The sequence below is a fragment of the Dipodomys spectabilis genome, unplaced genomic scaffold, assembly GCF_019054845.1.
Source record: "Dipodomys spectabilis isolate Male_0828 unplaced genomic scaffold, ASM1905484v1 ptg000125l, whole genome shotgun sequence".
NCBI classification, from domain to species: Eukaryota; Metazoa; Chordata; class Mammalia; order Rodentia; family Heteromyidae; genus Dipodomys; species Dipodomys spectabilis.
The window spans coordinates 15,858,750-15,885,083 of record NW_024870802.1 but is presented as its reverse complement, the minus strand read 5'-3'; positions in this window follow the sequence as shown (position 1 = coordinate 15,885,083).

Sequence of the window (26,334 nt, the reverse complement as noted above, 5' to 3'; positions counted from 1 at the left end):
CTGGGAAGTTCAAGATCAAGGGGCTAGTCTCTCACAAGGAAAAAGAGCAAAAAGGAGAAGCAGGAAGGGAGGGAGGGAAGTGTTAGGTTTGAATAGCTGTGTGTCCTTTATCCTAAGGCTCCGGGCCAGTGTTTTGATTTACAAATGCTCTCCCCCCAACCCCCCAAACACCTTCTTTTCTTGTTGGGGGTAACTCTTTGGCAGGCATCCCTGTTTTGATTTGCAAATACTCCTGCATTACCCCCACCCCCACAAGGGTCTGGCTATAACTCATTTGGGTCACAAATGCCTCACCCCCTTTCCTCTTCCCTTGGCTGACTGAACAGCTTATCATTAGCTGCCCTCTTACCAACCCCCACTAGTGCACACTAACATGTCCTGCTACAAATACCTAAAGCTGTAAATAAGGAATAAGAAAGACTCCTCCAGCATTGGCTAGAGGCTCCTCTCCATAGGTTCTTCCCCCCCCCCCCCCCCCAATAAACCTGTGCTGGTGTTAAGCCACCTCTGTATGAGCTGGATTGAAGGCGTGTTTGTTTTGTGGCAGTTTTTTTCCTAGTCCCCCATTCAAAAAGCAATGTCTTTGCCATTTAACACTAGAGAAATATGTAAGTCAGCTGCGCACTAGTGGCTCATGCTTGTCATCCTAGCTATTCAGGAAGCTGAGATCTGAGGATTGAGGTCTGAAGCCTTCCAGACAGACAGAAACTCTTACTTTCAAATAACCAGCAAAAAGTCAGAAGTCAGCCAGGCTAAAATCTTAGCTACTCAAGAGTCTGTGATCTGAGGATTGCCGTTTGAAGCCAGCCTGGGCAGGGAAGTCTGTGAGACTCCTATCTCCAACAAACTACTCAGAAAAAGCTGGACATGGCGCTGAGGCTCAAGTGGCAGAGCGCTAGCCTCGAGGAAAACAATCTCAGGGACAGTGCTTAGACCCTGACTTCAAACTGCAGGACTGGCAAAAAAAAAGTCAGAAGTAGAGGTATGGCTCAAGTGGTAGAGCACAAGCTTTGAGTAAATAAAGCTAAACAGGAGTGGGATGCCCTAAGTTCATGCCCCAGGACGGATACAGGAAAAAGGAAAGAAATATGTAAGTCAATTATGTCCCTTCTACATGAAAGAATTACACAGTTGTTAAAGATGATAAAACTATTCATGAGGCAGCATAATAAAACACTGGATTGAGGGTTAGTAATAAAGTCTTTGTCAGTGGGGAAAATCTGAAATACAAATTGAAATGTACATGCATTTGATCCAATAATATCAAGTGAAAGTAGAACATAAATTTGTATTTACACCAACTGTGATTATAATTATGTGAAAGCTATGTATACAGAGTGGGGAGAAAAATTTATTTCTTAAAGGCAAATGCTTTAATGGAGCCTCATCTGTGGAAGCAATTTACAACTTAGACTTGAGTTAGATTGACATGCATAACACGTTATTATTCTTCAAAAGAAAAAATTTCAATTTCTTGTGGCAAATGAAGAAGAGAGGGTGGAAGAAATGGAAAGAAGCTGGTGGAGATAAATAGAGCAGAGAAAGGATTGGAAACTGGAGACTAGAAGAAACTACACATGAGAATAGTCTAAGAACCAACCACTAGGCAGGAGGAAGATGAGAACTACTGTTTAAGAAACTAGCAAATGCTGGTTTTCCAGGGACTGGAAGTTTTACAGGAAAACAGAGACAAAAGAAGTAAAATAGCTATTATATGAGATAAGTGGAGTAAATAAGAAATATTTCAGATTTAATTTGTATTTATTCATTTGTTCTGGGATATAGCCCACTCTCCAGTACTGAGGAATGAACCTCTGGCACTGCACTTGTTTAGTTAGAAAGGGTTCTGCCACTTGAGCCATACCCCTAGCCCTTGTGAGCTCCACTTCTGGTGTTTTGGTGGTTAATTGGAGGTGAAAGTCTTTCCTGCCTGGGCTGACTTTGATGCATGATCTCAGATCTCGGCCTCCTGAGTAGCTAGGATTTCAGGGGCAAGCCATGGCTCCCAGCTAAATTTGTATTTAATGAGTTTTAGTATAAAATAAATCCATGCTAATAATAGAAAGCTAAACTGTACAGGAATATAACAAGATATAAATTTCTAATAAAATTGTCCTATCTGTCATTCCCTTCCTGTCTCTGCAAATTTGTATGCTCATTAGCACAATTTCTGTATTATCATGCATATCATATACAATGTTATTTTATAATCATATTTTCCAGGTATTAAAATTATATAATTTAGCCGGATGCCAGTGGCTCATGCCTGTAATCCTAGCTATTCTGGAGGCTGAGATCTGAGGATTGCTGTTCAAAGCCAGCCTTATCTCCAACAATCTACTCAGAAAAAGCAAGAAGTGGTGCTATGGCTCAAGTGGTAGAGTGCTAATCTTGAACACAAACAGACTCAGGGACAGCACCCAGGCCCTAAGTTCAAGCCCCAGGACTCACACAAAAAAATTATATGTACAAGCTGGGTGCCAGTGGCTCACACCTGTAATCCTAGCTATTTAGGAGGCTGAGATCTGAGGATCGTGGTTCAAAGCCAGCCTGGGCAGGAAAGTTCATGAAACTCTTATCTTCAATAAGAAGAAAACCTGAAGTAGTGCTGTGGTTCAAGCGGTAGAGTGCTTGCCTTGAGCTGAAGAGTGCAAGGACAGCGCCCAAGCCCAGAGTTCAAGCCCCACGACTGACAAAAAAAAATTATATATATATATATATGTATTTATGTATGTGTGTATGTATGTATACTTTTAGCATCAGAAGGATGTTCAAAATTATTTAGTCCAACTTCCAGCTAAATTTAGAAATTTCTTCCCCATCACACATGACAGATGGTCACCTAGCCTCAGCTTGATATTTCTAGCAATAAAAAACAAAAAAAAAAAATTAAACGCTATGTGACAGATGCTTCAGTTTTTGGACACTTCTAGTAATTAGAAATTTACGTCATGTTGTACTAAAATAAGTCTTCCTGAAATGCCTGTCTGCGGCTTCTGGTTCTACCCAGCATGCAGATTTGTTCTTTCTCAAGTCTACCCACCTTTCCAGGAATGGAAACATTAACCCTACCTCCCTTTAACCCTGAAAATGTGATCAAAAGTTCTCCAATTTTTCAAATAATTAACCAGTTTGTGATGTTATTTCTTTGCTTTTTGTTTTGAAACAGAGCCTCATGGTGCATCTAGGTAGCCTCGGACTAAAACTTCTATCGCATCAGCTTTCTGAATGCTGGAATTACGGGCTTGTACCATCATATGTGACTTTCCTTCTTTCTTGCTTGCATCTTTCTTTCATGCTGGTACTGGGGCTTGAACTCAGGGCCTCGCCTAAGCTTTTTCTACTCAAGGCCAGCACTCTACTACTTGAGCCACAGTTTTACTTCCAGTTATTGGTAGTTAATTGGAGGTAAGAGTCTCAAAAGACTTTCCTGCTCAGGCTGGCTCTAAACCACAATCCTCAGATCTCAGCCTCTGAGTAGCTAGGATTACAGGCATGAGCCACCCTAGTGCGTTTATAAAATTAGGATTACTGGATGAAAGAGTATGTGCATCTTAAACAAATACCTAGTACCAGACTATTCTTCAAGATTGTGACAATTATGGTCTGTCTTTCAAAAGCTGGAGGGTGAGGGTGGCTCTTCAACTTGGGGATGGAGGAGAAGAAACTAACCCTCGAACCTGTGTTTCACCTCTGTAATCCTAACTCCTCAAAAAACTGAGATCTGAGAATCCCCAGTTCAAAGCCAGCTGGGGCAGACAAATATGAGAAACTCAATCTCTAGCCAACAAAAAGCCAGAAGTAGAGGTGGGGCTCAAATAGTAGTACACCAGGCTTGAGCAGAAAAAGCTAAGCAAAGGCTGGCACCTGTGGGTCACACTGTAACCCTAGCTACTCTAGAGGCTGAGACCTAAGGATCATGGTTCAAAGCCAGCCCAGGCAGAAAAGTCCTTGTGAGACTCTTATCTCCAATTAACCACTCAAAAACCAGAAGTGGTAGAGCGCTAGTCTTGAGCAAAAGAGCTGAGGGACAGTGCTCAGGCCCTGAGTTCAAGCCCCACAACTGAGTAAATAAATAGAATAAGCCAAAGTGGAGCTGTGGCACAAGATATAGGATGCTAGACTTAAGCAGAAAAGCTCAGGGAAAACGTCCAAGCTCTGTGTTCAAGCCCCACGACCCGCACACATATACATAGAAAGCTAAGGAAGAGCGAGAGGCCCTGAGTTCAAGTCCTAGTATCAGCACAAAAATTAAGAACTTTGCCTTTCACTTCTTATACTATAAGCAATAATAAACACAGAGATTAAAGACACTAGTTTTTTTTTTAAGACCCACCCAGAACTATTAAAATAACAGGAAAATTTTAAAGTAGCATTTAATAAGCATCTGGATAAGGTTGTCTCTTTTATTAAAAAACAAAAAAACGGGGCTGGGAAGATGGCTCAGTGGTAGAGCGCTTGCCTTGCATGCCTGAGGCCCTGGGTTCGATTCCTCAGCACCACATAAGCAAAATGAAAAAAAAAAAAAAAAGCTGGAAGTGGCGCTGTGGCTCAAGTGGTAGAGCACTAGCCTTGAGCTGAAGAGCTGAGGGACAGCGCCCAGGCCCAGAGTTCAGGCCCCATGACCGGACCAAAAAAAAAAAAAAACCAAAAAAACATTGGACCTAGCTACTCAGGAAGCTGAGATCTGAGGATTATAGTTTAAAGCCAGTCCAGGCAAGACAATCCATGAGACTTTTATCTCCAATTAACTATCAAAAAGCCAGAAATTGCTGGGTGCCATTGGCTAATGCCTGTAATCCTAGCTACTCAAGAGGCTGAGATCTGAGAATAATCGTTCAAAGCCAGCCCCACCAGAAAAGTCCCTGTGAGGCTCTTATTCCAACAAACAACTCAAAAACTGGAAGTGGCGCTGTGGCTCAAGTGATAGAGCAGTAGCCTTGAGCACCAAGAGGCTCAGTGACAGTGCCCAGGCCCTGAGTTTAAGCCCTACAATAGACCAAAACAAAACAAAAAGCCAGAAATGGAGATGTGGCTTAAAGTGGTAGAGCACTAGCTAAGGGAAAGAACCTCAAAGCGGTGGACAGAACCCAGGACCAGTATAAAAGAAAAGAGGAAGATAGGCACCGAGAGACTCTTATCTCCAATAAACCACCAGAAAACCGGAAGTGATACTGTGGCTCAAGTGATAGAGCACTTGCCTTTTAGCTGAAGAGCTGAGGGACAGCGCCCAGACCCAGAATTAAAGCCCTATGACTGACCAAAAAAAAAAAAAAGAAGGAAAGAAAAAGAAAAGAGGGCTGGGAATATGGCTTAGTGCTAGAGTGCTTGCTTAGCATGCATGTAGACCTGGGTTCGATTCTTCAGTACTACATACATAGAAAAAGCTGGAAGTGGCACTGTGGCTCAAGTGGCAGAGTGCTAGCCTTGAGCATAAGAAGCACAAGGACAGGGGCTGGGAAGGTGTCTCAGTGGTAGAGCACTTGCCTTGCATGCTCGAGGCCCTGGGTTCGATTCCTCAGCACCACATAAGTAAAAAGCCAGAAGTGGCGCTGTGTCTCAAGTGGTAGAGTGCTAGCCTTGAGCTGAAGAGTTCAGGCCCCATGACCGGACCAAAAAAAAAAAAGAAGCACAGGGACAGTGCCCAGGCCTGAGTTCAAGTCCCAGGACTGGGAAAGAAAGAAAGAGAGAGAGAGAGAGGGATGAAAGAAGGAAGAAAGAAAAAAGAAAAAAAGAAAGTGGAAAGAAAGAAAGTCTGGAAATTTGGAAACTATACATAAATAGATGACCCCAACACAAATATTTAATATACCACAAAAAGATAAATAATAGGTTGGTACAGGACATTTGCAAGTTATTATAAAATATAAGTATTTCAATCTTTCAAATGAACATAAAAAGAGGCTGGGGATCTAACTCATGGGTAGAGCCCTTGTCTAGCACTCACAAGGCTCTGTGGTCCTCAGCACCACAAATTAATATAAAAGAAATCTAGAGGGGAGTCGGGGGTGGGGGGTAGCTGAGGAGGTGGGAGAGAAGGGATGGTAGGGGAAAAACAAAGGAGGAGGCAACAATGCTGGGTAAGAAATGTACTCATTACCTTGCTCATGTAACTGTAACCCCTTTGTACAGTATTTTTACAATAAAAAACTTAATTAAAAAAAAAAGAAATCTAGAGCCAGGCACCCCAGCTCATGCTTATAATCCTAGCTGATCAAGAGCTAGGATCTAGCCAGGCAGTGGTGGTTCATGCCTGTAATCTTAACTACTCAGGAGACCAAGATCTGAGGATCGCTGTTCAAAGCTAGCCTGGGCAGGAAAATCCATAAGACTTTTATCTCCAATAACCCACCAGAAAACTGGAAGTGGTGATGTGGCTCAAGTGGTAGAGCACTTGCCTTGAGCTGAAGAGCTGAGGGACAGCATCCAGGCCCAGAGTTCAAGCCCATGACAAAAAAAAAAAAAAAAACAAAGGCAAGGATCTAAGGATCATGATTCAAAGCCATCCCAGGCAAGAACCTTTAGCAACAAAAAGCAGGAGGTAGATGTGTGGCTTAACTGGTGGAGCACCAGCTGTGAGAAAAAAAATGTTAAACAAGAACACCTGGCCCTGAGTTCAAGCCCCAATACCAGCACATACACTCACAAAAGAAAATGTGTAAACCAGGTTATGAAGATAAGCAAAGTAAGTTTTGGAAATGTAAATCCCGGAAGGCAGTGCAAGAAATGCACTTGAACAGCTAGTTATCATCTTGCCAGTAAAATGGACACAATAGAGAATATTGCTGGTACCCAGTGCTGCTAGGCAATGAGCACACTTGATCATCCTTTGGAACCAGTCAATCTACATAATCAATTAGTCAATTGTTCTGTCTGGATTGCAGACTGAATGACATTCTGTCAACAGCTGCAGCAGACAGTATCTATACAAAGTGTGAAATAGTCTGGCTCTGAAACTAACAATACCTAGAACTCATTCATGGTCCTGGGTAATAGAAAGACTGCTTTGCTCAATCTCTAAATAATCTGTATTGTGGTTTTCATGATTTAGAAAAAAAAATCAACAGGAAAAATAAAATGAGCATATTGTTTTCTTAAACAAGCTACTAGTTTAAGAGCCTCATTATGTAATCTCTATGAAATTTACACTTCTGCTTTCTCTGTACTTGATCCAGGCTTTCTCTACTTTTTTGTTTTATTTTCTTCTTTAGTTGCCAGCACAGAAAGAGGATGTGGCAGGGGAAGCTTTACAAGGGGATTTTGATCCACATAAGGAAACCATGCTAAAAAGGAAACCTCAGATTCATTTGGGAGTCCTTATAGTACAAAAGAGGCAACCAGAAGTCAAGAAAGGCAAGACTTCAGAAAACAGAGAGGATGAAGAAGATATGCCAGTTGGTTCTGGGCTTCTTGATAGTTCATATTTACTGTTAGTATGACTCTTCTTTGCAGCCAGTTTTCAGGGGAAAGACCCCTTATATCACCACCAGGTGGCAGTGTGCACTGCTGGGCATGATGTGGTAAACCATCTTTGGTCTACTAAAGGGCTTCTGCTTCTACAGATTGATGGCCTCTTTTCAGGCTCCTCCAAAATCATTTGAATAACTTCATTTTTGCAAGATCAATTTCATTTGTGCAAGAAATAAAAAAATGTTTTGTAGCTTGAAAGGGCCTTCTACTTTAAATATTCCTGGAATTAGTCTAGTCCCCTCTTTTTATTTTGCACCTACTGATGCTTCAACTCAGTGCCTTACAATCTTGCTTAGCTTTTCACTCAAGGTGAGCACTCTACCACTTGAGCCACATTTCAACTTCCAGATTTTTGCTTGTTAATAGGAGATAGGAGTCACAGATGTGGCTTTGAACTGTGATCCTCAGATCTCAGTCTCCTGAGTAGCTAGGATTACAGGTATAAGCCACCAGTATCCCACTAGTCCATTTCTAATTTGTTTTTTGTTTTTTTTTGGTCCAGTCGTGGGGCCTGAACTCTGGGCCTGGGTGCTGTCCCTCAGCTCTTCAGCTCAAGGCTATCGCTCTACCACTTCAGCCACAGCGCCACTTCCAGCTTTTTTTCTTTTTGCTTATGTGATGCTGAGGAATCAAACCTAGGGCCTCGAGCATGCAAGGCAAGCGCTCTACCACTGAGCCACCTTCCCAGCCCTCCATTTCTAATTTGTTACTATACAAGTTATCTAGCCTCCTGAGGCTTTTCAAGATGTCCTGAAGCTGGCCAGCTATGAGCCATACAGCAACTATGCAGGATGTAGTATAGGCCATGGAAAATTCCTCACTTTCCCTACCACTAGCTTCTCATGAACAAGTTGGCAACAAGACAAGGCACTGCCTTTAAACAAGTAGAAGATCAAGACATAACCCTCCAGAGACATGTCTTTGAAACTCCAAAAGTACCAACTAAACCATCAAGCCAAGGTGGTTGGCCCCTTCATCTTGAATACCCAGGTCAGCAGTCTTTTCTCACCTAGGAATGCCCTCTGTCCAGCTGATCAGCATAGATTCTTCCCATCCTGTTGCCTGGTGGCTTTGCCAATGTTGTGAACGATAGTCAATCCTGCAAATAAGCCCCAGTAACTGGCGATCGCATGCGTGCGTGTGCACACACACACACACACACACACACACACACATCATAAGACAAACTTTGAAAATTCTATGAAAATAAATTTTGGAACCTAGATAAAATGAACATATTTCTAGATAAATATATCTCTGCAAATTCTGCACAGGGACAAAGCTTAAAGTGATTACGCTTCCAAAAAAAGAAATAGACTCAATTATTGAGGAATTAGTCCCCCATAAGCACCAGGCCCAATATTCTATCATTTATTTTCAGAGAAATTAAAATTAAAGAAAATCTCCTATTTTATTTATTCATTTTTGCCAGTCCTGGGGCTTGAACTCAGAGCCTGCACACTCTCTCTAAGCTTCTTTTTGCTCAAGTCTAGGGCTTTACCACTTGAGCCACAGTGCCACTTCTGGCTTTTTCTGTGTATGTGGTGCTGGGAAATCAAACCCAGGGCTTCATGCATGCTAGGCAAGCACTCTACCACTAAGCCACATTTCCAGCCCTCCTAAGAAAAAAAGAAAATTATGGACCATATGAAGGTTAATGTGAAATGCTAAATAAGATACTGGGAGGTCTGGGAATGTGGTAAAGTGCTTGCCTAGCATGCATGAAGCCCTGGGTTGGATTCCTCAGTGCCACATACACAGAAAAAGCCAGATGTGGCACTGTGGCTCAAGTGGTAGAGCACTATCTTTGAGCACAAGAAGTTCAAGGACAGTGTCTAGGCCCTGAGTTCAAGCCCAAGGATTGGCAAAAATACTAGGAAACAGAACCCAATCCTGAACATTTGGGAGACAATGTACCAAATCAGAATCTTTTTCTTGGAATGAAAGTTTAGTTCTAATACTAAATAAATAGTAATACATTTCATTCCTATATTTATCATTAATAAATCTGAGAAGAAAACCCATATAATTATATATGTAGATGTTAAAAGAAAATTTGGAAATTTTTCAACACCTATTCCTTATAAAAAGCCAAGAAAACAGAAAATGGAGGATACCTTCTAACAGCCTATGTCTAACATCATTTCCCTTTAGATTGGGAACGAAGCAGCCTGGGCAGATGAATCTGAGAGACTTATCTACAGTTAACCAGCAAGAAGCCAGAATGGAGAGCATAGTTCAATTGCTACAGTGCTAACACTAAATGAAAAAGACAAGCAAGAGTATAAGGTCCTGAGTTCAAGCCCCAGTACTGGCACCAAAAGACAAAAACAAACCACTACCACTACAACCACCACCAGCAACAAAAAAAGAAAGAAAGGGTGGGAATGAAGGAGAAAGAAAGAGAAGGAGAGAGGGAGAAGAGGAAAGGGAGGGAAGAAAGGAGGGTGGGAAGAAGGAAAGGACTGGTGCTTTCCAGGTGTGAAGAGCTTTTCTGAACATTTAATTTACCCAGCAAATCTCATTCTAAGAGCGGAATGGTATAGTCAGGCATGTATAAAAAAAAATCTGTGAATTGCTGGGCACTGGTGGCTTCATACCTGTAATCAGGAGGCTGAGATTTAAAGATCCTGGTTCAAAGCCAAGCTGGGCAGGAATCCTTGTGACTCATCTCCAATTAACCACTGGAAAAACTGGAAGTGGAGCTACGGCTCAAGTAGAGTGATTAGCCTTAAGCAAAAAAAAAGTTCAGGAACAGTGCCTAGGTCCTGAGTTCAAGCTCAGGATTGGCACACACAAAAAAGTAAATAAATATTTTTAAAATGTATATCTATGAGTTAAATTCTGCTTCTTCAGTTTGCTGAAGTATTGGCCCTAATTGAGCTTGTCCCATTACCACCACCGTGACAATGGTGGTGCTACTCAATGACAATAATTTCAAACTTAGAGCCCAATAATTGGCTCCAGTATCCAATAAAAAGCCAACTGCTGTGTTCTTACTGTTCATTTTTTTTTGGGGGGGGGGGGAAGGGGATGGTCCTGGGGCTTGAACTCAGGGCCTGGACACTGTTCCTGAGATCCTGTTTTTCAAGGCTAATGCTCTGCCACTTGAGCCACAGCACCACTTGTGGCTTTCTCTGAGTAGTTTACTGGAGATAAGAGTCTCAGAGCCTTTCCTACCTGGATTGGCTTCAAACCACAATCTAGGATTATAGATATGAGCCACCAACACCCAATTCCACTGTTAATATTTTTTGGCGGGGGTCGGTCACAGTGCTTGAACTCTGGGCCTAAACACTGCTCCTCAGCTCTTTGGCTCAAGTGTAGTGCTCTAGCCCCTGAGCCACTGCGCCACTTCCGGTCTTCTGAGTGGTTTATTGGAGATAAGACTCTCACAGACTTTCCTGCGCAGGCTGGCTTTGAATAATGATCCTAAGATCTCAGCCTCCTGAGTACTAGGATTACAGGCGTGAGCCACCGAGGCTCGGCTCCACTGTTAATTTTAACAAGGGATTTTGTAAGATTAGTTTTATGAGAGTCCGCAATATGGTTGTCAACCCTTGGCCTTAAAATTCTTCATAGGAGTCCTGATCCTGAGAGGCCTTGGGCCCAGCAAAGGCCCTTGGTGTCTAGGTGTGTTTGTTTTCCTTCCTTCCTTCCTTCCTTCCTTCCTTCCTTCCTTCCTTCCTTCCTTCCTTCCTTCCTTCCTTCCTTCCTTCCTTCCTTCCTCTTTCTTTCTTTTCTTCAAATCCCATACATCAGGCTATGAGTACAATGCATCTTGATCAAAGTCATCCCTTCCATTGTTTCTCCCGCCTAGGTTTCTATATCACTTTGGGCTCCCATTTCCAACGTCCTTTCTCCTTGGAATAGGCACATTGATTTTCCCACAACTTTGGATGGTCCTTGAAACACTGTTCTTTGCTTTTGTTTGTTGGGGATAGCCTTGGGAGGCGGGGGAAGTGAACTGTAAAAAAGACACAGATTGTTTTGATTTCTGTTCTTCCCTTACACTATAAACCATATAATCAATTTCAACCAGTTGTGAGAGATTTATGTCAATTGCTCCCAGTAATTTTCTTCTGATACCTGGAGTATTCTGCCCAGTAAACTTCATATTAAACATATATATTCTCAGGAGTCTCTGGGTCTGAACCTGTGCATTTCCAGTAGTTCTGCTAGTTGCAACTGTTAGACATTATTTAAGCTTCTCTATATAGCTAGCCCCTTCCAGAGTCCTGCATGAATGAAGCTTTGGTAATGATTTATTATAATGCAGCCTATATTGGTAGTGGGGTCCCAATTCAGTTGTGTTATTGGCACATTGTCAAGTGTGGAGGCTGATTGTACAGATGTCCTGTTTCCTTTTTTTTTCTATTAGTTGGCACTCATTGGTTATAAGTAAAAGTTTCAATAATGTTTGCAAATGAGACCAACTACGTCAGTGTGTATGGCAGCTATCATGGTAAATAATTCATTCTCCTAGTAAGCTAGGTGTGAGTTTTTCCAATTTAGAAAGTTTGAGATTGACGAGTGTTCTGGCTAAATAATCTCAAGTGCAAAATTATGTGGTAATTCAAATTCCCATTTACAGACTATCTCTCCTCATTTTCCAGTTTGTACTTTATCCAGACAGAATTACAATAAAATACCAGTCTTTTAAAAATAGACTAATAGCTATAATTCAACCAATCTGCCAGAATCTTTCCCAAAGGACTTCCATATGGAACAGATATTGTGTTTCTCATATTAAACATGACACACAAACACCAGGCAAAACAAACAAACAGATGGATGGGAGTATCCACCCCCAGAGCCAAGGCCAACAGCTGGAATCTTTAACAAAAGAAACACCAGATGGAGATAATAATCCTTCCCAAATGAGATGGGGACAGACCCCCCAGATTCCCCAGTATTGCTTAACCTGAGACTTCTGCCCTCAAAATGATGCCAACAGATTTCCTCCTTCCCAGGGATCAGATGAAGATCCCAGGTGGGACCTTTCCAGACAAGTGGAGTAAGGGTTTTCTTGGAGGGGCACTCAGAGACTTGCCCAATTTTTTGTCAACGTCTCAGACTTCTTGCAGATCCTCATTCCTTTTCCCTAAATACCATGCAAATGGCCAGAAGTCTGTGTGTGTGTGTGTGTGTGTGTGTGTGTGTGTGTGTGTGTGTGTGTGTGTGTACTTCTTGGAGAAGGTAATGGGAATTCCCTGTAATGAATTGTATCTTGGCAGCTACTGAAAATCATTCTCTAATTTGTCACTTCACCCACTTTACCTCTGCTGAAATTATACAAAAGTTTGACTTCAGATATCTCTGCAAATTATAAATAACAAGAATAGAGTAGTTTTATTTATTTATTTTAGTTTTTGAATTGATGGATTGTGTGTTGTCGCTGAGCTTTTTTTGTTCTAGGCTAGTGCTTTACCACTCCAGCCACAGCTCCATTCTAGCTTTTTGGTTGTTATTTGGAGATAAGAATCTCATGGACTTTGCTGCCTAAACCTGTTTTGAACTATGATCCTCAGATCTAAACCTCCAGAGTCACTAGGATTACAATGATCCATTGACACCCTATTTCAGCCTTCTTTCTTGCAGATAACCTGCTTTATTTTCAAGAGACTTAAATGTATTAACACATTTCAGTTCAGAGTTCTATTCAAAGAAATATATCTTAAGAAGGAAAAAATATGGACAAGAATTTATGCAAAAGGATCTTCATTATATTCCTTTTTATAAACAATTTAAGGGAACAGTAGAAGAAAACTATAGGAAGGATGAATAAATTGTCATTCACGCAATATCTCATATTATAGAATTGATAACACATATATTCATAAACAATTTTAAAAGAGAAGTGTTTACCCTATAATGTTATTTGTATTAAGGGAAGGAAAATTTTAAGGTGAACTCTCAATATCCAAATACAAAGTGAATACCTTTAAAATTTTAATTTAATTCATCAATTAATGAGGGACCCAGAAAGGTATGATAACCAGTAAGGTGTGACAACTAGTTCAAAAGAGAATTCTAAGAATCTCATGTGAATAAGTCAAGCGGGAATATTTCAATGAATTTACAAATAGATACAACACTGACTTTATCCTCTTGGGGATTTGGACTTAATTTATCCCACCAAACAACAGAATCATTTGCATGTGTAAATCCAGAAGTATTTTCATTGTTATCAGTTATCAGAGATGTGAGGTAGACAGGATATTAATGGATCTTTTTCTTTAATTTCCCCTCTTTCAAAATCTTTTATCATTTTTTGACACTTGAGATAATCAGAATATAACTTTAATATATAGCTTGCCCCAATAAAATAAACACAAAGGGAGAGAAAATATACCTTAGATATTAAGCATGGGTCTTATCTCAATGGTGGGTTGAATAGTTTCTTACAGAATATTTTGTGTCTTTTCCAAACTTTTAAAAGAATAAGAATCTAATCCTCTGTGTGTGTGTGTGTGAGAGAGAGAGAGAGAGAAAGAGATAGAGAGACAGAGTGTAAGGGAGAGAGATTTGTGTGTGTGTATGTGTGTGTGTAGGTCCTGCCTTGAAGTCAGGGCCTAGGTTCTGTCTCTCAGGTTTTTTGCTCAAACCTAACTAACACTCTACCACTTGAGTCACTGCTCTACTTCTGGCTTTTTGGGTGGTTAATTAAAGATAAAAGTCTCCTGGACTTCCCTTTCCAGGCTGGCTTTGAACAAAGATCATCAGATCTCAGCCTCCTAAATAACTAGAATTACAAGTATCAGCCTGTAATGATGCCCGGCTGGAATCTAGTCCTTTTAAATTAAAAGAAATATTAATCTTTATAATTGTAAGCAGTCAGGTTACAGGTAGAAAAATATCTAAATAATGACACCTATAAAGTTCAGTAATTTCCTAGGAGCCCCTGTCTCATGCCTAGTCAGCTACTCAAGAAGCTGAGATCTGAGGATAGCTCAAGAGGCAAAGCACTAGCCTTGCACAAAAATATCAAGGACAGGGCTGGGAAGGTGGCTCATGGTAGAGTGCTTGTCTTGCATGCCAGAGGCCCTGGGTTCGATTCCTCAGCACCACATAAGAAAAAAGAAAAAAGCTGGAAGTAGTGCTGTGGCTCAAGTGGTAGAGCGCTAGCCTTGAGCTGAAGAGCTGAGGGACAGTGCCCAGGCCCAGAGTTCAGGCCCCACGACCAACCAAAAATAAATGAATAAATAAATAAATAAAAATATCAAGGACAGTGCCTAGACCCTGAGTTTAAGCCCCAGGACCAGCATAAAAAGAAAAATTAATTCAGTAATGCCATGAGTGAGCTATGTTAGAAACATTGACAGTCATTTTTATCTTTCCACAATGCCAGAATTTGTCGAATAACAAATTCACAAACTCTGTCAATTTTGTTGGTATTAATTTGCCATGTACTATTGGTTTTGCATAATATCCTTGAGCCAATTGGCAAACAAGTACTTTTGTTCCAATCTTAACTACTAAAATTAACCCTCAGACATTATACTTCACAATAATACGTAAGTTAGAGCTTGGGTACTGTTCCTGAGGTATTTTTTAACTCAAGACTAGTGCTCTACCACTTGAGCCACAGCTCTGTGTCTAGCTTTTTGGTGGTTAATTGGAGCTAAATCTCAGAGATAGTCCTCCAAGGTTGGCTCATGCTTGTAATCCTAGCTACTAAGAAGCCTGAGATCTGAGGATCACAGTTCAAAGCCAGCCTGGGAAAGAAAATTCGTGAGACTCTTATCTCCAATAAACTACCACAAAATTGAGAAGTGGCGCTGTGGCTCAAAGTAGTAGAATGCTAGCCTTGAGCTGAAGAACTGAGGGATGGTACCTAGGCCCAGAGTTCAAGCCCCATGACCAACATAAAAAAAAGAAAAGTAAAGAACTGCAATCTCACATCTCAGCCTTCTGAGTGGCTAGGATTACAGATGTGAGCCACCAAAACCTAGCTGAGACCCACTTTTTTTCTTTTTCTTTTTTTTTTTTGGGTCAGTTGTGGGTCTTGAACTCTGGGCCTGGGTACTGTCCCTGAATGCTTCAGCTCAAGGCTAGCGCTCTACCATTTGAGCCACAGTGCCACTTCTAATACCCTACTTTTGATGAGTCACTTTGAAATGCTTTTCATGAGTAGATCTCATGAAAGGACATGGGATTTTATTTTATTTTATATAGAAACTGGGAAGCTGAGAGAACCCCTACGTATCATCCAACACCAACATGACTTATAATAGAGCTGAGATTGGTGAATGGAATAGGGCTGGACATAAATAATGCCAGTCTCTTCAATTCTCAGAGGGAAGAATTTTGAATGTGTTTTTCTGACTAGTCCCTAATACTTCAGTTGCAGTATTTCTTATAGTAAGGAGGAACAATTCCTCTATCTTCTTGTTTTTTGTTTGTTTATTCTAGTCCTGAGCCTTAAACTCTGAGCAGGGATGCTGTTCCTGAACTTCTTTGTGTTCAAGGCTAGCTCTCTACCACTTGAGCCACCATACCACTTCCAGCCTTTTCTGAGTAATTTATTGGAGATAAGAGTCTCACGGGCTTTCCTGCTGGTGCTGGCTTCTCAGCTTCCTGAATACCTAAGATTACAGGCATGAGCCACTGGTTCCCAGCTATTATCTTGTATTTTAATAGATGGACTTCTAAAAGAATATCCAATTCCTTTCCTCATTTAAAAAATATTTATTTTGTTATCCTTATTTATTATCCTTAAATAATTGTACAAAGGCGTTTCAATTCAACTTGTCAGTTTGGGAGTACAATGCATCTTGATCAATGTCACCCCCTGTCATCATCTCTCTACCTCTGTGATTTTTGGTTTGTGCAGTTGTGTCCACTAGAATAGGAAGTCTTATGAACATCATCTCCAGTCATAAGGACAACCACACACATACATAATGATACTCCCACTGATGGATGCCAAATGAATTCCAACAGTAGTCTTGTCACTAGAGGATGGATGAGAGCTTCCCTCAGCTTCCGTTTTCACACAAAATCACAGGTCCTTGAGACCCACTCAGGAAAAGCATTTCAGAGTTTCCCACACATGAGAAAACTCTCACAAAGTAAAATATTTAACAATGATTTATTTTAGTATAGCTGGATTCAAGAGGAAAAATTAGAAAAAGAGAGAAACCTTTTTTACTCTCCATGCAGGATGTGTGAGTTAAAGACTCAAAATGACAGTTCCCAACTGTAGCTGGGTAAATTAATACATGTGGTTATGCCATGTAGCAACTCATAATCCTTAGACAATGAGTTTGGGGTAGATAAATGAGTGAAGTCCATCCCAAACTCAGATAGCCTCCCAGACTACCTTTTGCCACACATGCCTTTTCATTTTCTTTTGTCTACTAACCTTGAAGAATTCTGTTTTGTTTTGTTTTAACATTTTAAAGGATAAGACAGCTTTAGAGAGCCCTTCCTATATTTTTAAAGAGAAGGCAGATTTAGACAACTCCTTCCATATTTGCTAATCTTGTAACTTAACATCTAAAAAAGGAGGGATGGTGGGAGGGGAGTCTATCTGTTTTTTCAGTTTACTTTCTAGATTTAACTTCTGAGGATGCCTCTCCCCCTTTTTAGAACCAGTCCTAGGGTTTGAACTCAGGGCCTGGGAGATATCCTTGAGCTTTTTTCTCAAGTCTTAGCAGTCTACCACTTGACCCACAGCTCTACTTATAGCTTTTTAGTACTTAATTTTATATAAGAATCTCACAGACTTTCCTGTCTAGGCTTGCTTCAAACTGCAGTCCTCAGATCTCAGCCTCCTGAATAGCTAGGATTATAGGCATGAGCACCCACTATCAAGTTCTTTTACTTTACCCTGACAAAAAAATTACCTTAGGTACAATCAGTTAAACTATGTCATAGGTAATTGGCTAAGCAGACAGATGGAGAAACAAGATGTGCAATCTCAAACAGCTCATACCTCTGGAAGCTGAAGTATGCATTAGAACATTACTTTCCAGCCCTTTACAATTTGGGAGTGCAATTCTGACACTTCCTTATTTCAGCTGGGTCCTGTAGGAGTTTGCTGGTAATATTATAAACACCTCTCCATGACCATCCCATATGAGATATAAGAAGTCTAGTCCAGGATCAGTAAAACTCATTGGCAGCCTCTGCAAACAGTTCAAGTGATCCTTCTTTTAGATATCTGTGTGTATGCGTGTATCCTGACCCTGGGACTTGAACTCAGGGCACTGTGCTCGAGTTTTTCCCTCAAGGCTAACACTACCACTTGAGCCATAGTTCCATTTCTAGCTTTTTGCACTTTAATTGGTAGTAGGAGTTCTATGGACTTTCCTGCCCAAGCTGGCCTCAAACCCATAAGCCTCACATTTCAGCCTCCTGAGTCGCTAGGATTATAGGTATGAACTATTGGTGCCTGGCTTCTAATGTGTTGTTTAAAAAAGTTAAATAAGCCCAGTGCCGTGGCCCAGGTTTATAATCCTAGCTACTCAGGAGGCTGAGATCTGAGGATTGTGGTTTGAAGACAGCCTGGGCAGGAAAGTCTGTGAGACTCTTATCTCCAATAAACTACTCAGAAAAAGCCAAAAGTGGCACAGTGGCTAAGGTAGTAGAGTGCTAGCCTTGAGCACAGAGAAGCTCAGGAACATCCTAGGCCCTGATTCAAGCACCAGGACTGTCAAAAAAAAAGAGTAAAGGAAATATTCTAACTATATAATAGCCCTAGACTTATAGAAAAGTTACAAAGATAGTTTAGTATGCTCCATGTAAATCCTTACCTGCTTATACCTGTGGTCAACAGAGCTAAACCTAGTGCCTTGCTATTAACTGAATTCTAGACTATATGCCACTGTTTTAACTAGTAGTAGCTAAATTGCAGATTGGATTTTGCTAGGGCTTTTTTTTTTCCCAACCCCCCTAAAGTCCTTTTTGTGTTCCAAGATCTAACTTGGGTTATCAGATGACATATAGGAGCTAATGTGCTTTCAACCTGCTTACACAGCCATTTACAGCTCCAGCCCTGTACTTCCTTCTAAGACTTTCTATCAAATATAGTGGAGGCGAAGAAACTAAGATCCTAAGAAGGTTACCTCTAAAAGCACCTTCTACATTCGCAGAGGTACAACCTCCTGGCCTAGCTTAACAAGATAATTGCTCTGTTATACTAATGAAAAAGAGGGCTTTCAGTAGTCAAATGTATGGTTTTTTAAAAATGTTAAATACCAGATCCTTTCTTAAAAAGACAAGTGCTTACCAATAAGACAAGATCCCTGGGAAGTCCTGCAACAAATAAACCTGCCTAACTGACCTTGTCTCAGATTTTAGTCATGTTCTACCTTCACACCTTTGCCATATCTGCAGAAAATATAAACACGTGTTATGATGTTTTCTTAAAGTCTACACACCTTCTAAAAGCATATTGTGAAAGGATATTTTAGGTATGTGCTTGTGGCTCATGCTTGTAATACTAGTTACTCAAGAGGTTGAAGAGGTTGAGATTAAGGATTCAGCACCAAGACAGCCCGGGAAGAAAAATCCATGACTTAATTACAATAAACCAGCAAAAAGCTAGAAAGGGTGCAAGTGATAGAGGGCCAGCTTTGAGAAAAATAAAAAGCTAAGGGGCAGTGCCTGTGTCAGGTTCAAGCCCCAAGAATGGTACCAGAAAACAACAACAACAACAAAAAAAAGCCGTGTGCCTGTAACCCCAGCTATTCAGGAGGTTGAAATCTGAGGATCGCAGTTCAAAGCCAGCCTGGGCAGGAAAGTCCCTAAGACTCTTATCTCCAATAAACCACCAGAAAGCTGAAAGTGGTGCTGTGGCTCCAGAAGCAGAGTGCTCGCCTTGAGCTGAAGAGCGGAGGGACAGTGACCAGGCCCAGAGTTAAGCCCCACGACCAAAAAAAAAAAAAAGTCTCAGACTTTTCTAAACAAGTTGGCTTTGAACTGTAGTCCTCAGATCTCAGCTTTCTGAGTAGTGGGGACTACAGTAGGGAAGCCACCAGTTCCTGGCTCCAGGTATAATTTGAGAACAATGGTGTGGCTGGGCCAGAAAATTCAGGGCATTAGGTGGTAAAGCCCAAGTTAAAGCTATGCTTAGCTAGTGCTCTTCCCACAACCCTCCTAAGCTTCCGTCAGATGTTTTCTGGGCATGGCTTAGAGGGTCCCTTAGGGCCAGAATTTGTGACCTAGAAGGCTCAGAATCCATGTCTTCAGGTTGGATTCCATACTTTGAATTTTAGAGAGTCCAACACCCAGTTCAGAAGGCTTCCTGAGTGTCTCCACTCCAGAACTTGGATTTGATTCTGTCAGTGTAAATAGAAGTATCACCAGAGGATGGATGAGGGCTTCTTTCAGCTTCCTAGTTTCCATGCAAAATCACAAGTCCTTGAGATAACACTCACAAAAAAGTATTTCATAGTGTCTCATAGAAAGGAGTGACTCACTAGGTGAAAGTTTTAGCAAAGATTTTATTTTATTTTATTATTTTTTGGGGTTCAGTCGTGGGGCCTGAACTCTGGGCCTGGGCGCTGTCCCTCAGCTCTTCAGCTCAAGGCTAACACTCTACCACTTGAGCCACAGCACCACTTCCGGCTTTTTTCTTTTTGCTTATGTGGTGCTGAGGAATTGAACCCAGGGCCTCATGCATACAAGGCAAGTGCTCTACCACTGAGCCACCTTCCCTGCCCCAAGATTTATTTTAGTATAACAGGATTAACAAAAAATGGAAAAAGAGAAAGATAAAGCTCCCCTCACCAAAAATGGGAGTTAAAGACTCACAATGGCAGCTCTTAGGTTCTCATCTACAGCTTTTACACAATCTAGCCACTCTCAATCCTCAGACAATGGTTTTGGGTGGGTAAGATGGGGGAATTCACTCAAAGTACAAGTAATCTTCAGAACTTCTTTCATTGATAGAATTTCCAGATTTTTGCCATTAAAAAAAAAAAGTGTCCTGGATGTTCCTGCTTGGGCTGGCTTCAAATTTTGGTCCTCAGATCTCAGCCTCCTGACTTGCTAGGGTTACAAGTGTGAGCCTTCAGTACCCAGTTCAAAAGGATTTCCAATCAGATTACCTTTGCTGCCTATATTCTGGACACTCTCACTCAAAACACCAGACACCTATATTTTACCCAGTATTCCCTACAATTGTGCTATTTTAAACTTAATTGTGTTTGAGAAGGGGGAGTGGCAAGAGGGATGCCCACAGTTAATCAGTAACTGAGCAGGACACTTCCATTTGGGCTACTGGACACCACTTGGTCCTTGGTGCCCTTTAAAGAGATCCTTGGAATGTTAGTACCCAACTCACTTTTGTCTTGGCATCTCATCCCAAGAAGCTAGACCACAGTTGTCATTTTCTTCTTTATTTTCCAACTTGCTTGAGGTCTTGAACAGGTTTGACAATGTAATATTCATGTTTCCAACAGAGCTGGTATGCTACACTGGGGCCAGATGTTGATTCTGCTGGGCTTGAATAGAGCTCTTGGAGTTAGTCATTTCTTTTCTCACTTCATGGAATGCCTACACTATGACAGATAAGTAATCTTTTATTTGTGTGTTGGCATTCCTTGTACATTATTTCACTTAATCCTAAAATAATTCTGTGAGATAAATATTCTTTTTTCCCATTTTGATTAAGTAAACCAGAGCTCAATTTAATTTTCTAAATTTTGCATAGCTAATATGTGAAATTTCTGAATCTAGGTATATACTTAACACCAATGCCTGTATTTGTTAGTTCTTGGCCTTCTAATACTTCCTGGGGAAAAGGCATGAACTTGGTTCCCAAGGGGGTCATGTATTTGTAAGAGCTATTTTAATATTCTTTAAGAATCTTGACCTTCTTTTACTGTTTCTAGTTTCTGTCTTTCCTCCCCGGTTATTTATTATTTCTCTTCCTTCTCATGTCTAGTAATTTAAAAAATTTTATTATACATGCTCTCTCTACATTTAGTCCTGGGGCTTGAACTCAGGGCCTGGGTGTTGTCCCTGGGCCTTTTTGTGCTCCAGGCTAGTGCTCTGCCAGCTAGCACTCTACCACTTCTAGCTTTTTCTGAGTGGTTTATAGGAGGTAAGAGTCTGATGGGCCTTTCTCCCTGGGCTGGCTTTGAACCTTGATCTTCAGATCTCAGCCTCTTTCTTTTTTGGTCGTAGAACTTGAACTCTGGGCCTGGGTGCTGTCCTTCATCTCTTCAGCTCAAGGTTAGCACTCTACTACTTGAGCCACAACGCCACTTCTGGGTTCCTGAGTAGTTTATTGGAGATAAGAGTCTCACAGAATTTCCTACCTGGGCTAGCTCTGAATCCGAACCTCAGATCTCAGCCTCCTGAGTAGCTAGGATTACAGACATGAGCTATGGGCACCCAGCTTAGATCTCAACCTTTTGAGTAACTAAGATTACAGGATTGAGCCATTGGTGCCTGGCTCTCTCTACTTTGTTCTGGTCAGAACTCTAATGTCTCTTAGCACTATTCTAGTGACCCTAACTTTCCCCCAAGTTGTTTGTGCTCTTGTAACTCATAAAAAGTTTTCTTCTTTCAGGTCCTGAAGATGTTTTCCTATGTGTGTATATGTGTGTGTGTCATTCACAGTTTAGTATGTAGCCAGACTGACATATCCTTGTACATATTTCTTGAACTCTTTTCCTAAACAGAGTAAAGCTAAAAGTAGTCTTGAACTCTGGGCCTGGGTGCTATCCCTGAGTTCTGCAGCTCAAGGCAAGCGCTCTACCACTTGAGTCCCATTGCCACTTCCGGTTTTCTGGTAGTTAATTGAAGATAAGAGAATTTCATGGATTTTCCTGCCTGGGCTGGCTTTAAACCGAGATCCTCAGATCTCAGCCTCCTGAGTAGCTAGGTTTACAGGCATGAGCGAAGATAAGAGAATTTCATGGATTTTCCTGCCTGGGCTGGCTTTAAACCGAGATCCTCAGATCTCAGCCTCCTGAGTAGCTAGGTTTACAGGCATGAGCCACTGGTGCCCAGCTGCATTGCTTTTTGTTCTGGTGACTATCTATCTATCTATCCATCTATGAATCTGTCTACTTATCTACCTCTGTAAATAACTTTATTGTTTTTATTGCTTTTTTTGTTTGTTGGTCATGGCACTTGAACTCAGGCCTGGGCACTGTCCTTGAGCTTTTTTGTACAAAACTAGCATTCTGCCACTTTGAACCACAGCTTCACTTCTGTTTTTTAGGTAGTTAACTGGAGATGAGTCTCATAGACTTTCCTGCCCAGATGGGCTTTGAACTGCCATCCTCAGATATCAGCCCCCTGAGTAGCTAGGATTACAAGCTTGAGCCCCCAACACCCAGCTAAGAATTACTTTATAACTAAAAAATATATAATAAAATAAAAAGTTAACCCAAAATAAGAAATTGTGAAAAGCATCTTACACACCAGAAACGTACCTAGGTAGCTAAAAAAATATATGAAAAGTTGCTTAATTTCACAAGTTATTTTTAAAATAACTAAGAATTATAAACAAAAAAATCATGATGCAACTGTTGGAGCTTCCAGAACCATCTTCCACTGATGGCAAGAATATGAATTGTTACAAGTACTTTTGGAAAACTGTATCTCCTTAAGTTGAACAAATGCTTACAATTTTACATGCTTACATTAATATATTCTATTGAAGGATCCACAGTTCCACTCCTAGGTATCCACTCAACAGAATTGCAGATATATGTTCACCAGAAGATATGGACCAAAACAGACATTGGAGCATTGTGTGTACAGTCAAACACTGAGAGCTACCTAAATGTCCATAAACAGTAAAGAGAGATAAACTTGAGTGCATATACATAGCACTCATCAATGGGAATGAATAGGTAACAAATCCATGTAGCAATATAGGTGACTCTTACATCCTACTGAATGACAGGAATCAGAGAAAAAGAATACTTAGTATATGATTAGAAATGTGGGGTTTATTTTGGTTCCAAGTACTGGGGTTTTAACTCAGGACCTGGGGCTGTCTCTTAGCTTTTTCACTTAAGGTTGGCACTCTACCACTTGAGCCACAGCTCCACTTCAAGCTTTTCAGTGGCTAAGTGGATATAAGAGTCTTACGGATTTTCCTGTGTGGGTCTGCTCATAGTTTCCTCATAGTGCAGCCTTCTGAGGAGCTGGGATTACAGGCATGAACTACCAGCAACTATCTTTAAGGGAAAATAAAACTGGACCATGCTAGAAATCAAGACCATAGTTTCCCTTGTAGGAGAAGCTCTTCAGTGACTGAACCTAAGTTGGACCTAGATATTTTCCATTTGGGAAAAGTCAAAGACTATCTACTTGAAGTAAGAAACTGACCCAGAACTTGAATATTTTAAGACCCCCACAGTTTCACATTATGGGTAAGCAAAATGGCTCAGGTCATCGGGTTCACTCAGGGACCAGAGTTGACAGAGCAGCTGCTACCTCCAATGTTTCTGCTGCCATAACACAAGGAGTGTGAGGAGGATGCTGAGCTTGCAGTCAGCAGTCATATGACCAGCCTGAGGGTCAGGTTTAGCATTGCTGCTTACTTTAATTTATGGACCACAAGAAGCATGTGACTTACTCAACTATAAGGGTCCAGAAAGTGAAATGCTACCATATCCAGAAACAGAAAGAACTAAAAGCATGTGGTAAGTAAAAAGCATACTGTGACACACTGACAACTAATTTTCCCCCGTTCTGTTCTATTGGTCTTTAGGCCTGTTTTTGTGCCACTATCAAGCTATTTTTATTACTATGGCTCTGTTATAGAGTTTGAAGTTTGGTATTGTTATTCCTCCAAAACCATTCTGCCTGCTAAGTATTACTTTTGCACTCGGGGTCTTTTGTTATTCCATGTGAATTTTTGGATTGCTTTCTCTATGTCATTAAAGAATGATGTTGGGATTTTGATGGGTATTACATGGAATTTATAGATTGCGTTGGATAGTTGCCATTTTCACAATGTTAATTCTTCCAATCTAGGAACATGGAAGGTAGGGAATATTGTTGTTGTTGTTGTTATTATTATAATATTTTATTGTTGTTGTTGTTGGTGGTGGTCATAAGCTTGAACTCAGGGCGTGGGTGCTGCCCTTGAGCTTTTTCTGCTCAAGGCTAGCACTCTACCGTTTTGAGCCACAGATTCACCTCTGGTTTTCTCGTATTTAGTTGGTATTAAGAGTCTCATGGACTTTTTCTGCCCAGACTTGGCTTTGAACAATGATCGTTAGATCTCAGCCTCCTGAGTAGCTAGGATAATAGGCCTGAGCCACTGGTACCAGATGGTAATATTGTTTTTAAAGGCCAATGCCACTGTTGTCATTTCTTCACAGAAGAAACAGTTTCTTCCAAACTGCACAGGAACTTGACCTAATCAGAGATCTGAGGGTCATCTCATGCTAACCATGTACCAATCCTGGCACATGGATGGCCTTTTACTTAACCTTCACACCAACACTATCTTTAACACTACTATCATCTTTTCATTTGAGGAAATTGTTAGGTTTTTAAAAAGAGGTAGCTGAGTAAGAACAGCAGCACGTGGTATTCAGGTAAGGGGTATGTTTATTCAGTAGACCTGCTGGGACCAGGCAAGGTTGGCACTCCACGTGGCTGGGAAAGGCCTGGGAATGAGAGCTGGGAAAGAGAGGAAAGAGAGAGTAAAGAGCTAGAAAAGAGCAGAGAGAGCAGAGAGAGAGCAGAGAGAGCTAAAAAAAGCAGCGAGAGAGCAGAGAGAGCAGGGAGAGCTAGAAAAGAACAGAGAGAGAGCATCTGGGCCTGGGCTAGGCCTTATCTAGGGTATGGGCGGAGAAAGGTGTGGCCACATCAAATTCTGATGTGACCTCAGCAGATGCAGATGTGACCTCTTCCAGGTATCCCAGTTGCCTAGGTAACGCAGGTACTAGGTGGAGACTTCGCTGCGAGGAGGGTGGAGTCTGCTCGCCATCCAGGAGCGGACCTTACAGAAATTAATGACCAGAACAATTCATAAATCAAACTACACAGCCAAGAAGGAATGGATCCAGGTTTCAATCATGTTCTCTTTGGATCCTCCTGTCCTAACTGCTGTGTTTCACTGTTTGACTTTCCTGCAGTGGGAAAGAATTGACAGATGAAGGCCTTCTCACATGGCAGCCCAAAGCAGAAGTTGGAAATTGTATTTTATTCTCAGCACTCAGGAGACTAAAGCAGAAAGATAGTGAATTAGAGACAACTTGGGCTGTGTAGTGAAACTCTGGCTTAAAAAGGCAAAACAAAACAAAACCCCTCATTGTTTACTGTGCATTTCAAGTGCCTACAGCTGTGCCTGGATTAAGATAAGATCTGTGTATGAATTATCTCACACAGAATTAAAGAAGCCTCTGCTAATAGTCCTGTAGAGGGATTCAACAATTTAGAGGGCTATGGAGTCAGAGAGATCTTAGGTAAGTTGTGGTCAGGCCAGTTGGTAGCTGTGTAATCTTGGGCAAATGAATTTTGCGCTTCTACAATGGAAAATGTGGTCAAACAATGTTCAATTCATAGCATTGTTATTCTGATGTTAATCTTACAGTATGTATGCAGCTAACACTACTTACTATTATTGTGATCCAGGAAACTGTCTCTTAACTAGGATGTTGTGAATAGTGAAGAATATTTGGGTCCTAAATTAAATGATGCAGAAGTTGAGATTCAAAGTGGACTAGTAGAAATAGCATTAAGTGAGAATTGGGAATTTGTCTTCTGGGTTTTGCTGCCTTCTAGCTAGCAGCTATGTTACCTTAATTAACCTTATTTGTCTGGACTAATTCCATGCTCAAGTGAGAAAATTTATGTCTCAATTTAGAATTGATCTCTGAAGTTTCTAGAAGTCCCTGAATCTGTATGTCTGAGATTCTTCAAGAGATTATACTG